Raw genomic sequence first — 15,980 nt, 5'->3', positions numbered from 1 at the left:
AGCCATACTAGGACTATTTGCTTTGATTACTTGTTGTTCTTGACCTAACACTCTAATAGAGCTTTTCAATGATTTAAACACTAAGGGTTGCTGTAGTGGGGCCTTGTCTAACTCATAGGTGAATAAAGGTTTGGCTGTACACTACAGTAGGCTCTCCAAGAGTACCTGGAGATCCAGTTCGAAGGTATGCCTAGTTTTTACATAGTGCAGACATAGTAAATGCTCATTTCATTGTGTGCAGGTGCAAGAGATGCGGCATGTTTCATTATGTGGTGTTGTTTTGTTATAATCTCATCCTTTTGTGTTCACAGACTGGAAAGTATGCATATTTATCTTCCAAGGAGACGAGTAACTAGTTTGTGTCACCTTGCAGAGGGGGTGCAATGAAGATAAGATTGAGGATTTCCAAGTACAAGATGTTAGGAAGGAGCCTTGCAAGAGAAGTAGGAGCCACGCTGAGCCTCTTCAACCTACTAAGGTAAGTCACTGTATGCAACTCAACAGTTCAATTCCTTGTTTGTTTCAAGCATAGTTAATTTTCTCTTTTCAATTGCTTTATTTGTCCTCACTTAATGAGATGCCCAAATAATTATGCCTGATGTTTGGTACTTGTATCACTATTAGTTGACATAATTAAAGGCCTTACCATTTAATTACTCTACCGAAGTGTGCCTGAAGCTTTGAAGTCTATTAACCAACTATTATTGCATGAGGCTCACAATCTAGTTTATACTATGCTAATGATTGCATAGTTTTGCCTGTTGTAGTATGTTTGTATGAAACCCTCTATTGTTCATTATGCTCCCTAAGACTTTAATTGAGGTACAGAATGGCCAACTGCTTGCTTACTTATACGCAACGTGCTGTCTAAATTTGTAACTTGTCTGTGTTTTTGATTGGGCCCCAACATCATGCTCCTCTGGTGAGCTAAGAGGGATTTCTGTATGCAGGCTGCACACACTATCTTTTTTATAATTTTTAAAATATCACCTGCTTATGCTTCATGACGTGTAACATTTTTTGTGTGAAAGTGACGTGTAACATTATTGTTAGTCTTGTTTTGCCATGTAGTATAAAATAGTGTCTTGTTCGCTTCACTGTTGTAACTATATTATTTCCCTAGTCATGTGTACTTACAGAAACATCTCAAGATGAAGTGACATCAACACAAAAATCTGCGAGCAGTGCGGCAGTGCGACAATGTGTGCATGATTGTCAACGTATAATCAACAAGTTGAGACAGGACATGCAGGCATTAGATGCAGGAGTCAAAAAAATGAAGCAAGACACCGAGGTAACCATGAAGGAATTGGAGATTTTGCAGACTGAAATTTGTGCTATCTGAATCCGGCCAATCCTATTTTCTGAAGAGATTATAGTTCAAATGGAGTTAAGTTGTTGCGCGTCTATGACGTATGAGCCGTATTTGCCCAGTGTATGTAATTGTTGTTTGTGTATGCTTTATTATCACATGTGCCGTACCATAATGCCCATTGGGTATAATCGGCTGTAATTTCTTTATTGTATAGTGTAGGATTATTCTACCTTTCTATGCCTTGATCTCTTTGTTGTATAGTGTATGCTTTTTAGAGGTGATAGTATTGAGTAGGATAATTCTTTGAATATGCTATATCATTCAAACGGGGGCCAACTCGCCCGACCATGGGCCTTCTACGTCTCGTAGGATCCATGGGCCTTCTACGTCTCGCAGTGTCCATAGGCCTTCTACGTCTCGCAGTTTCCATGGGCCTTCTACGTCTCACCAGACCCATGGGCCTTCTACGTCGCGTAGGATCCATGGGCCGCCGACTCATTTATGGGTCTTGTACTGGCCTTTAATGGGCCGTAGACGGGCCTATAATGGAAATCATACGTTTTATTGGCTGACCATAACGGGCCGTTAATAGGCCGTATTTGGTGACGCTATGAAAATGGCCCAACAGACTAACGGACCACAAACGGGCCGACTGTAACGACGGGCTGAATTTGGCCCACAAGCAAAAATTGACAGTAACGGGCCGTAAGTAACCGAATGCTGTAAATGAGCCCAAGAATAAATGGGCTCTGAGATGGCCAAAAGATAACATGGGCTGGAAATGACCCAACTGAATAACGGGCCCTTAATGGGTATAAAGTGATACACTGTTCATTACAGGCCAGTTTCACCACGGGCCGTTAATCGGTCTAAAGTAATACACTGTTCATTGTGGGCCAGTTTCACCATGGGACGTTAATAGGCCAAGAGTTACATAGGGCCTCATATGGGCCGAAAGACGTCATGGGCCATACATGGGCCAGAAGTGAAAACGGGTTGGAATCATATTGGATGGCCCAGATGACGCTACTGGGCCTAATTCGGATAGGGCGTAACGGGCCTTGGGTTAGCAGGTTGTAAATGGGCTATATATGGACAGGCCGTTAACAGGCTTTCCATGGGCCAGCACGTCACCTTTTGACCAAGTCAAACGGGCCAGCCTTTCACAAGAATGGGCCTCTGTTGGGCCGTGCCACGTGTCGACGTATCATAGGCACCTTCTGTCGAATGAGTGGATGACATCTGTCCCAACAATGAGCCCACACATGTTTCCTCCAGCCAATGATGATTTTACACGTGGAAAATCCCCATTGGTTGGGGCTGTTAACGGGTTATCGGGTCCAAAACCCGACCCGATAGCTTAACGGCGTTCCGTTACGGTGGATGCCACGTGTCGGTCACCCTTGACGAAAGCACTTCTGTGACGCGCGATTTATCGTCATGGAAGTGGACACTTCCGTGATGATAATTTTGGTAATGTCATGGAACACTTCTACGACAGCACTGGTATGACTATCATGATTCTGTCATAAATTTGTCATGGATGTACATGCATGACAAAAAACGCGACCTACTGTGACAAACACGTATCATCACGGAAGTGTATTTTTTTTGTAGTGATGATAGCAATTGTATATATGCGGGAACAATCTTATGACACAAGAGATGATATGATGATACAAATATGATATGGCATGTATGCAATGGGAGGTGTATATCACTAATGTGCATAAGTAACATTGCCGGCAATACTCAATGGCTAGTCTCCATAGGCAAGTGACGCAAAATGGGCTAGAGATTAACAATGCAATTGCAAGGGGAATATACAATGGTGTCGTCGAGGTTACCGTCCCTTGCTTACGGTTCATGGTGTCAGAATAGTGAAGTGGTCAATATCGATGACGACCTTGTGGCGATGATGAATGGCGGTGTTCTCGATTTCGAACCGTCCCTAATTAGCCGAAACACCTTAAGAAACGGAAAAATCGCAAACTGAAAATCTCAAATGTCAAATGTCAAATGGTGGATGCGGAAAGCGGTGGTAGTTTGAGATTGGCAATGCGGAAGTGGAATGATGGGCTATACACATGTCGAATTTGAAGTTGCCGTCCCTAAGTAGCCGAAACACCTTAGGAGACACAAGCCACAACTCAAACAAGCTCAAACAACAATTGGGTTAAGTTGGGTGGCGAAATCTATGGTGGGCAAGGTTATGCGGAAGTGGTGGTGGTCGTTGATGAAGAAGCAACTATCCCTAAGTAGCCGAAACACCTTAGGAGACCACTAATGCTAGGGCAAGCAAAATGGGTTAGGTTGCGCAAGGCTATGGTGGTTATGCGGATGATATGGTGGATGCCCTAGGCAAAGATGCCAAAATTCTAAAAATCTGATGGAGTCAAACGTTGTTGATGGTATTTTTGTGGAATGGGGGGATGTCAATAGCTTCAAAACAAGCTAAAGAACGTCAAAATCGGAGTTCAGATGAATTAGTTATGGCCGAAACAAAAATAAGCCGAAGTTGATATCTACAGGTGTCAGACGTCCGGTAATGGACAGATGTCCGGTCGTTGGACGTCCGGTGGAGCTCGGAAATTCGTTGTTTCAGCTCGGGTTTGGGGTTCCGGTTGTCCGATGAAGGCCGGACGTCCGGTGGGTCGGGGTCAATGCAGGATTTGAGCTCCGGGATGCGATATTGGGCGGAATTTGGGGATTTTGGATGTCAAAATTGAGCAAATTTCATGGATGGAAGATGGGGAAACTTGGGGAGATGCTAGTTCCACTCGAAACCAAGCAAATCCATGGATCAAAATCAAGAAAACATCATCAAACCAACAAATCACAAAAAAAAATTGGGGCTAATTTGTGAAATTGGGGAAAAATAGAACAAAATTAGGCTAGAAAACAAAGGGTAGGGGCTCCAAATATGTGATCAACGTGGCTCATGATACAAAGATGATGTAGGGTAGAACCCTAGATGCCGGATCTTTCATGATTAGAGGAAACCTACGAAGAACACGAGGGAAAACATGAGAGAATCACTCAAACCAACAAGATTAGGTTACACATATGCTAGATCCTCGAAACACATAGAGTGATACACGATTCAAAGTCAACAAAGGATGATACAAAAGGTCTTCTCAGTGAGGAGGTCTCAAAGGGTCTTCCTGTGATGGGGTCTTGAATCCACTTAGGGGATCTTCTCCGAAGAGGTCGTGAGCTCCGAGGAGAAGTAAATAAGTGGATGAGCATAGTTCTATCTCAAATATGAGCTAAACCAATGCTAACCCTAACTAGGAGGAGGAGGAGGTCTATTTATAGTCTAAGTGCAAATGGGGGCGAAATAAAAGGGTAGACGGGCCTCAGGCCCCTAACTATGCACACATAGGCAGCGGACGTCCGGCCTTTACCGGTTGTCCGGTGGTTCGCGAGGGACCGGACGTCCGGTAGGGCTCAGACTTCCGCTATTTTCGTTCTATAATAGTGACACCGGACGTCCAGTGACGGTCGGTCGTCCGGTCCTGGACGGATGTCCGCTCGCTGTAGCTGGCAATGGCTGGGACTTGGGCCGGTTGGGGCTTCAGGCACCGGACGCCCGGTCCCGACCCGTCGTACAGTGGCTTCCAGGCGTCGGACGTCCGGTCCAGACCAGTCGTCCGGTTGCTGTAGATTTCTGACAACTTCTCCATTTGGTCCTTGTAATTGGTGTCCTCGTCATCTTGTCCATGGCCTACCTCTTGGTTCTTGGTAATGCATAGCACATATGTTTGAGGTAGTAGCCATGTCTCACATGTGGAAAGTGACGGTTCGTAGAGGAGCGAGTTCACCTTGCGTCCAATGGCGTATAGTCGGGGTCTCATCTTATGTATCCTGGGTTCGTGGGGAGTGGTCAAAGTGAACACGGGGATGATCGTAGGATGCTCCGCATCAGGATGGCCCTTGCTCGACTGTCTTGTCGCCGTCTGGTTGTAGGAGGTCCATATGATGTGGCACCTCGTAGCTCGTTGCTACCTCTCGAGCTTGCATTGGTTTTTCACTTGAAGAGGAAAGGGTGATGCAGCAAAGTAGCGTAAGTAATTCCCTCACTTTGAGAACCAAGGTATCAATCCAGTAGTGGACAACGCACAAGTCACTGAATACCTGTACGAACAATCAACAACTTGCACCCAACGCGATAAAGGGATTGTCAATCCCTTCACGGTTACTTGCAAAAGTGAAATCTGATAGAGATAGATAAATGGTAAAGTAAATATTTTTGGTATTTTTGTCTTATAGATTGGAAAGTAAATATTGCAATTTAAAGGAACGACGACAGAAATTGGCAAGTTGATGGGAAACTAAGAGATTCAATATAATGGAAAAGAGACCTCGAGGCCATAGTTTTTCAGTAGTGGCTTCTCTCAAGATAGGAAATATTAAGGTGGGTAAACAAATTACTGTCGAGCAATTGATAAAAGAGCGCATAATTATGATGATATCTAAGCAATGATCATGAACATAGGCATCACATTCGTGTCAAGTAGACCAAAACGATTCTGCATCTACTACTATTACTCCACACATCGACCGACTCCTGCCTGCATCTAGAGTATTAAGTTCATAAAGAACGGAGTAACGCATTAAGTAAGATGAAATTATGTAGAGGAATTAACTGAAGCAATATGATGAAAACCCCATCTTTTAAGTCTCGATGGCAATAATACAATACGTGCCTTGCTGCCCCTACTGTCACTTGGAAAGGACACCGCAAGATTGAACCCAAAGCTAAGCACTTCTCCCATTGCAAGAAAGATCAATCTAGTAAGCCAAATTAAACCGATAATTCGAAGAGACTTGCAAAGATATCAAATCGTGCATATAAGAATTCAGAGAAGAACCAAATAATATTCATAGATAATCTGATCATAAATCCACAATTCATCGGATCTCGGCAAACACACCGCAAAAGAATATTACATCGAATAGATATCCAAGAACATTGAGGAGAACATGGTATTGAGAATCAAAGAGAGAGAAGAAGTCATCTAGGTACTAGCTATGGACCCGTAGGTCTGTGGTAAACTACTCACGCTTCATCGGAGAGGCAATGGTGTTGATGTAAAAGCCCTCTGTGATCAAATCCCCCTCCGGCAGGACGCCGGAAAAAGTCCCTAGATGGGATCTCACAGGTACGGAAGGTTGCAGCGGTGGAAAAGTGGTTTTGTGGCTCCCCTAGATTTTTCAGGGTATAAGAGTATATATATGCGAAGGAGCTAGATCAGGAGACCCACGAGGGGCCCACGAGGTAGGGGGTGCGCCCTACCCTCTTGGACGCGCCCTCCTGCCTCATGGCCACCACATTGCGTCTCTGACTTCATCTCCAAGTCTTCTAGTTTCCTTCTGGTCCAAGAAAGATCATCGCGAAAGTTTCATTCCGTTTGGACTCCGTTTGGTATTCCTTTTCTGCGAAACTCTAAAATAGGCAAAAAAATAGAAACTGGCATTGGGCTCTCGGTTAATAGGTTAGTCCCAGAAATAATATAAAATATCATATTAAAGACCCACTACGGGAAACAGGTAATTTGCCATTTGTGGATTACAGACGGCAAAGAGTTTGCCGTCAGGAAGTAGACGACAAAGATAAATCGGCAACGAATACTTTGCCGTCTGCTATTTTTTCTGGATGATGGCAAAGATTTTGCCGTCAGTCTATACTGTTTGCCGTCAACTAGACCGTCCAAACGGCAAAGAAAAGCAACCTAACATACTAACGACCCTGACGGACGGTGTTAGTGTTTTGCCGTGAGCCAGACTACTTCTTTTTCGTTAGGTAGAAATATCACAGACGGCAAAGCGTTCTTTTTTATTAAAACAAATTGGATCAACAGTCTTGTCACTGCACGTCCACATCATCTTCGTACAAAAGCTCGCCGAAGCAGAGATTCTTGCCGCCCACATGTACCCAACAGCCAAGCTCCTCACCATGCCGACCTCACCGGAGAAGATATGTTGGCCGCGCCCGACCTCATCGGAGAAAAGCGCCGCTGCCGAAGGGAGGCCACGCTAGATGGAGTCCACGCCGGAGTGAGGAGGCACCGAAAGGAGGAGGTTGCACTGCTTGCCGGAGTGAGGAGGCACCGAAGGGAGGAGCTCACGCTGCGCGGCCCGTGCTGCTCGCCGGAGTGAGGAGGCTGCGCCGCTCACCGGCACGCTGCTCGTCGTTGTGAGGAGGCGATGGAGGGAGGAACCCACGCCACTCGTGCTGCTCGCCAGAGAGAGGAAGCCGCCGTGGCGCCCATGCTGTTCACGCCCGTGTGCGCCGTGCTGCTCGTCGGAGAGAGGAGGCGCTGGAGGGAGGAGGTCGCACTGCCTGGAGTGAGGAGGAGCTGAAGGGAATGGGCCGTGCTGCTCGTCGGCCTGTGCTGGGGAGCGGGCGGCGGCACGAGGCCTCCGGCGTGTGGCGCTGGGGAATGAGCGGCGCCGTGAGACAGGAGGCTGGCGGTGGCTTCCATGGCGACGAGGGACGGGGCCGGCTCGACGGGGATGGGGGACGGGGCCGGCTCGAGGGAGGAGAGAGGACGGGGCAGTTGGAGGGGAGCGTGGCTGGGTGCAGGTTGCCCGACGGTGACCGTGGCGGGGATGCTGGGGAGTTACGGGAGAGAGAGATGCGTAAGAGACAGAGAACGTGGGGGATAAGAGAGAGAGAACATGGTGGGGTCGGATGAGTGTGAGAGAATGTGGGGGAGAAAGAGAACGTGTTGGGGGTGTGGGAGAGAGATACAGTGTGGGGTGTGGATCGTGCCACCTCATTGATCCGGGAGATCGATCCGCGAGGTGTGTTTCTTCTTTGCCGTCTGCCGTTTTTATTACAGACGGCAAAGTTAGTTGCCGTATGCAGTTTTTATTACACACGGCAAAAAGCACTCTTTGCCATCTGTAATAAAAACCGCATATGGCAAAGTTTTCTTTGCCGTCTGTAATAAAAATCATAGACGACAAAGATTTTTTGCCGTCTATAATAAAAACCGCAGACGGCAAAGTTTTCTTTGCCGACAGCAGCTGACGACAAAAGTGCTCTTTGCCGTCTACCCCGATGAAAAGCTGACGCCAAAGATGCTCACTGATGGCAAACTAGTTGTTTCCTGTAGTGCCTCTTAAACATCCAAAACAGATAATATTAACATGCAACAATAAAAAATTATAGATACGTTGGAGACATATCAAGCATCCCCAAGCTTAATTCCTGCTCGTCCTCGAGTAGGTAAATGATAGAAATAGAATTTTTGATGTGGAATGATACCTAACATATTTATCCATGTAATTGTATTTATTGTGGCATGAATGTTTAGATCCAAAAGATTCAAAACAAAAGTTTAATATTGATATAAAAACAGTAATACTTCAAGCATACTAACAAAGAAATTATGTCTTCTCAAAATAACATGGTCAAAGAAAGCTTATCCCTACAAAATCATATAGTCTGCCTATGCTCCATCTTTGTTACACAAAATATTCAAATCATGCACAACCCCGGTATCAGCCAAGCAATTGTTTCATACTTTAGTATTCTCAAACTTTTTCAGCTTTCATGCAATACATGAGTGTGAGCCATGGACATAGCACTATAGGTGGAATAGAATGGTGGTTGTGGTGAAGAAAAAAAGAAGGAGATAGTCTCACATCAACTAGGCGTATCAATGGGCTATGGAGATGCCCATCAATAGATATTAATGTGAGTGAGTATGGATTGCCATGCAACAGATGCACTAGAGCTATAAGTGTATGAAAGCTCAAAAAAAGAAACTAAGTGGGTGTGCATCCAACTTGCTTGCTCATGAAGACCTAGGGCATTTGAGGAAGCCCATCGCTGGAATATGCAAGCCATGTTCTATAATGAAAAATTCCCACTAGTATATGAAAGTGAAAAAATAAGAGACTCTCTATCCCGAAGATCATGGTGCTAATTTGAAGCACAACTATGGAAAAAGGATAGTAACATTGCCCCTTATCTATTTTTCTCTCATTTTTTTTGTTTGGGCTTCTTTGGCCTCTTTTTTTATTTGGGCTTATTTGACCGATTTTATGTTTATTTCCTCACATGGGACAATGCTCTGATAATGATGATCATCACACTTCTATTTACTTACAACTCAAAAAATTACAACTCAATGCTTAGAACAAAATATGACTCTATGTGAATGCCTCCGGCGGTGTACCGGGATACGCAATGATTCAAGAGTGACATGTATGGAATAATTATGAATGGTGGCTTTGCCACAAATACGATGTCAACTACATGATCATGCAAAGCAATATGACAATTATGAAGCATGTCATAATAAATGGAACGGTGTAAAGTTGCATGGCAATATATCTTGGAATAGCTATGGAAATGCCATAATAATTAGGTATTGTGGCTGTTTTGAGGAAGGTATATGATGGGTGTATGGTACCGGCGAAAGTTGTGCGGTACAAGAGAGTCTAGCAATGATGGAAGGGTGAGAGTGTGTATAATCCATGGACTCAACATTAGTCATAAAGAACTCCAATACTTATTGCAAAAATCTATAATTCATTAAAACCAAGCACTACGCGCATGCTCCTAGGGGAAGGGTTGGTAGGAGTTAACCATCGCGTGGTCCCGACCTCCACACAAAGGATGACAATGAAAGAGATACTTCATGCTCCAAATTTGTTACACAACGGTTCACCATACGTGCATGCTATGGGACTCACAAACCTCAACACAAGTATTTCTCAAATTCACAATTACTCCACTAGCATGACTTTAATATTACCATCTTCATATCTCAAAACAATCATAAAGAATCAAACTTCTCATAGTATTCAATGCACTTCTTATGAAAGTTTTTATTATATCCATCTTGGATACCCATCATATTAGGACTAGTTTTATAACCCAAGAAAATTACCATGTTGTTCTAAAAGACTCCCAAAATAATATAAGTGAAGCATGAGAGTTCAACAATTTCTATAAAAGCCACCGCCGTGCTATAAATAGATATAAGTGAAGTACTAGAGCAATATTCCCTAGCTTAAAAGATAGAACTGAAGCACATAGAGTATTCTAATAAATCACGATTCATGCGTGTCTCTCCCAAAAGGTGTGTACAGCAAGGATGATTGTGTTAAACTAAAAGGCAAAGACTCAAATCATACAAGACGCTCCAAGCAAAACACATATCATGTGGTGAATAAAAATATAGCCTCAAGTAAAGTTACCGATAGACAAAGACAAAAGAGGGGATGCCTTCCGGGGCATACCCAAGCTTAGGCTTTTGGTTGTCCTTGAATATTACCTTGGGGCGCCTTGGGGATCCCCAAGCCTAGGCTCTTGCCACTCCTTATTCCATAGTCCATCAAATCCTTACCCAAAACTTGAAAACTTCACAACACAAAACTCAACGGAAAATCTCATGAGCTCCGTTAGTATAAGAAAATAAATCACCACTTTAAGGTACTGTTGAAAACTCATTCTTTATTTATATTGCTGTAATATCTAATGTATTTCAACTTTTCCATGGTTCATACCCCGCGATACTACCCATAGATTCATCAAAATAAGCAAACAACACTCGAAAAAAAACAGAATCAGTCAAAAACTGAATAGTCTGTAGTAATCTATAACTCTCGAATACTTCTGTAACTCCAAAACTCCATCCAAATTAGAAAAGCCTGAGACATTTGTGTACCAATCCAGAGCAAGAATAATAAGATCAAAATGATGTTTCTGTGAATTTTCAAAACTAATTTACCAAGCGCAAAAGTTTCTGATTTTCAGCAGAATCAACACAACTATCGCCGTCAGCTATCCTAAAGGTTCAACTTGGCACAAACACTAATTAAAACATAAAACCACATCTAACCAGAGGCTAGATGAATTATTTATTACTAAACAGGGGAAAAAAAATCAAAGAACAAAAAATAAAATTGGGTTGCCTCCCAACAAGCGCTATTGTTTAACGCCCGTAGCTAGGCATTGATAATTTCGATGATGCTCACATGAAAGACAAGAATTGAAGCACAAAAAGAGCATCATAAAACTCGTGACAAACACATCTAATTGTAACATACTTCCTATGCATAGGCATTTTATAAGCAAACAAATTATCAGGTGACAAACACATCTAAGTCTAACATACTTCCTAACCTGTGACGAACACATCTAAGTCCCGACCGGTCGTCCGGTGGCTTCCAGGCGTCAAACATCCAGTCCAGACCGGTCATCCGGTTGCTTTAGATTCTGGACAGCTTCTCCATTTTGTCATTGTACTTGGTGTCTTCGACGTCTTGTCCCTGGCCTCCTTCTCGGTTCCTGGTCATGCATATCACATATGTTTGAGGTAGTAGCCATGTCTCACATGTGGAAAGTGACAGTTCAGAGAGGAGCAAGTTCACCTTGCGTCCAACGGCGTGTAGTCGAGGTCTCATCTTATGTATCCTTGGGTCATGGGGAGAGGTCAAAGTGAACATGGGGATGATCGGTGGATGCTCTGCATCACGGAATTTATAAGGATTTCTATTACTTGGCTGAGAATGCAGGCATCACCGACTTCCTCCAAGACCAGTGTGATCAGTACCTCCTACTCACTAATACTTTCATGCAAAATTTTCATTTTCATGCTAGGAGATCACCACCCGCGGTAGAATTTTATTTATATGATGAGCATAAGGAGATGACACTTTATGATTTGTGTGAGGTTTGCAAATTAGCTTTTGAGGGCAGCGTCAAGGAACCACGTCCTGGCGATGTGGAGGATTTTATTAATGAAGTTACCGTAGGGGAAAGGAGAAAGGTGTCGGAAGCAAGAGTGTCTAGTTTACGTTTTTTTTGTTCTGTGCTACTAATCATTATTTGCTGGTAGATGTTTAATTGGTTGCGGGGACACTGGAGGCCTTAGTGCTCCTGACCTTCCCATTTTGCGCCATGCTTTACTTTGTGATAGAGCTTAGTTTAGGTGTTATGGTTGCTAAATGGTTGAGTTTAAACCGCACAAAGGGTCCTATTTTCGGAGGTATCTTTGTCTCCCGCCTTTCTGGACGCTTCGAGATACCCATTAGGCATGATGAAAAAGACGAGAAGTTGCTACCCACTATATACTTAGATTATGAAAGCATGGTAGCACATAAATTTATTCGCTATGATAAGGAAAAGAGACTCATTTACGACCTGGTATTTAGCGAGGATACTTTTCAGATTATTACCTTGACCGCACCTAATTTGTTCGATATTCACTCAGGCAGGTACTTTATTTTTCCCACAGACATTCACGCGTACTCGGAGGGGACACGATCCCCAGTTCCTGAGCCAGAGTCATCACCTGATCCTTATCAGGAGTCTATTTATCAGTGGGATTCATAGGAGCTCACTAACCAGTGGAACCCCCAGGATCCTCCTCAGCACACCGGCAAGGGCTACTTTGATCCATGGTCTTAGACCAACTTAGGCCAAAAGCCTAAGCTTGGGGGAGTATGTATTTCTCACTAACATTACATTCGTGTTCACACACTCATTCTAGTTGTCGGTGTTCATACTTTTTCATTGTATTATCCATGCTAGTTTCTATTCTTTTGCTCGCTTTCTTCTTGTGTGTTTGAAAAACCTTTGAGAAAACAAAAAAATAGTTGTAGCTTCTAGCTAGTTTACTTTCCATGTTTACTTAGTAGTAGTATTAAAAGGAAAACCCAAAAAGATTTCTCTTTCTTCTTTTGCTTGTTGGGAGCTTTCCCGTGTAAATAGTTTTTCTCGTTCTTGTTTTACTTCCTTCATATTGGGAGATTTTAGTGTGTTTCTTTAAAATTCTTTTTCTTTTCTTCGAGGGTCGAGAGGAGAAGACTACGATGAAAATGATGAGTGGCTCTCATATGTATTATTGTTGATCTAACAAAGAGCTCATATTACCTTGTCTTCTCCTTTGAATAAATGTTTGCATATTCCAGCTTAGTTCAATGCACATGCACTATTATTATTATGCACACCATTGCGTCGTGCAAGCGAAAGGCAATAATGACGATATATGATGAAATGATTGAGATGAGGAAAAGCTGGTATGAACTCGACCTATCTTGTTTTTGTAAATATGATTAGTTCATCATTCCTGATTCAGCCTATTATGAATGAAACATGTTTGCAATGGCAACTAGAGATTATAGTTACTCATGCCATACTTAATTAGCTCGGAGTTTATAATGGTTTACCTTATGTGCCAACATGCTTTTAAAATGGTTGTGATGTAGTATGATAGGATGGTATCCTTGAATGATTCGAGTGACTTGACTTGGCACAAATTCACGCATGTAGTTGAAACAAAATCCACATAGCCTCCACGATATTTATGTTCATGGTGATTTATATCCTACTCATGCTTGCACTCATTGTTGGTTAATCTCAATGCATGTTTATGACTGTTGTCGCTCCTAGTTGGTCGCTCCCTAGTCTTTTTCTAGCCTTCACTTGTACTAAGAGGGAATACTACTTGTGCATCCACTTCCATAAACCCCAAAGTTGTTCCACATGAGTCCACCATACCTACCTATATGCAGTATTTACCTGCCGTTCCAAGTAAATTTGCATTTGCCAAAGTCTAAACCTTCAAATGATAATCTATTTTGTATGGCCGAATCGCTCATATAGCAACTGGGGGTTGTCAGTATCTTCCATGCTATGTGGGTTATTCTCACGATGAGTGGACTCTGCTCATTATTCACGAGAAAATGACTCGTAATCGGGATGCCTAGTCCCATGTTCAAATCAAATCAAAAAACAAAACTCCCCCAGGATTGTTGTTAGTTGGACGGTACCCGTTGTTTCGAACCACCCGTGGAATGTGCTTGTTGGTGGTGGGGGAGTATAAACTTTACCATTCTGTTTGGGAACCGCCTAGAATGTATGTAGCATGGAAGATACCGAGATCTCTTGGTTGTTATATTGACAATGACAGCATGCCGCTCAAAATATTATTTATCTCTGTTTCAAAAACTCAAGCTCTGGCACCTCTGCAAATCCCTGCTTCCCTCTGTGAAGGGCCTATCTATTTACTTTTATTGTTGAGTCATCATCCTCTGTTCGAGAGCACCACTGTCATTTGGTATGCGTTGTTATTAATTGGTATTGAGTATGACTGTGAATGGATCTCTTTTGCCATGAATTACAATGTCTAGTCAGTCCTAGATCTTCAGGGGTGCTCTACATTTATGTTTTGCGGTCTCAGAAAGGGCTTGCGAGATGCCATCTTGTTATATCATCCAAGATTGTTCTGAGAAAGTGTTGTCATGCAAGATTTATTATTATTGCTCGCTAGTTGATTGTGCCATTGATATGAGTAAATGGGAGACCTAAATGTTATTGTGAATATGGTTAGTTCATAATCTTTAGTGAGAACTTGAATGCTGGCTTTACATTTTTACAACGACAAGATCGAATAGAGTTTTTAAAAGTTTTTTCTTTATCACTTTCAGTTTATCAACTGAATAGCTTGAGGACAAGCAATGGGTTAAGCTTGGGGGAGTTGATACGTCTCCAACGTATCTACTTTTCCAAACTCATTTGCCATTGTTTTGGACTCTAATTTGCATGTTTTGAATGGAACTAACCCAGAGTGACACTATTTTCAGCAGAATTGCCATGGTGTTATTTTTGTGCAGAAGTAAAAGTTCTCGAAATGACCTGAAACTTCACGGAGATTATTTTTGGAATAAATAAAAAATATTGGCGAAAGAATCAACCAGAGGGGACCCACACCCCGTCCACAAGGGTGGAAGGCGCGCCCTCTAGTCTTGTGGGTCCCATGAAGCTCCACCGACCTCAACTCCAACTCCATATATTCACGTTCGGGGAGAAAAAAATCAGAGGGAAGGATTCATCGCGTTTTACGATATGGAGCCGCCGCCACTTCTTGTTCTTCCTCGGGAGGGTAGATCTGGAGTCCATTCGGGGCTCTGGAGAGGGGAAATCGTCGCCGTTCTCATCATCAACCATCTGCCATCATCAATTTTATGATGCTCACGTCCGTGCGTTAGTAATCCCATAGTAGGCTTGCTGGACGGTGATGGGTTGGATGAGATTTACCATGTAATCGAGTTAGTTTTGTTAGGGTTTGATCCCTAGTATCCACTGTGTTCTAAGATTGATGTTGCTATGACTTTGTTATGTTTAATGCTTGTCACTAGGGCCCGAGTGCCATGATTTCATATCTGAACCTATTATGTTTTCATGAATATATTTCTGTTCTTGATCCTATCTTGCAAGTTATAGTCATCTACTACGTGTTATGATCCGGCAACCTCGGAGTGACAATAGTCGGGACATTTCCCGGTGATGACCGTAGTTTGAGGAGTTCATGTATTCACTAAGTGTTAATGCTTTGGTTTGGTTCTCTATTAAAAGGAGGCCTTAATATCCCTTAGTTTCCAATAGGACCCCGCTGCCACGGGAGGGTAGGACAAAAGATGTCATGCAAGTTCTTTTCCATAAGCACGTATGACTATATTCGGAATACATGGCTACATTATATTGATGAATTGGAGCTAGTTCTGTGTCACCCTATGTTATAACTGTTGCATGATGAATGTCATCCGACATAATTATCCATCATTCATCCATTGCCTACGAGCTCATTTCATATTGATCTTTGCTTAGTTACTTTGTCATTGCCACTGTTACGATTGC

Source organism: Triticum dicoccoides, chromosome 1B, assembly GCF_002162155.2.
Source record: "Triticum dicoccoides isolate Atlit2015 ecotype Zavitan chromosome 1B, WEW_v2.0, whole genome shotgun sequence".
NCBI lineage: Eukaryota > Viridiplantae > Streptophyta > Magnoliopsida > Poales > Poaceae > Triticum > Triticum dicoccoides.
This window is presented reverse-complemented; position numbering follows the sequence as displayed.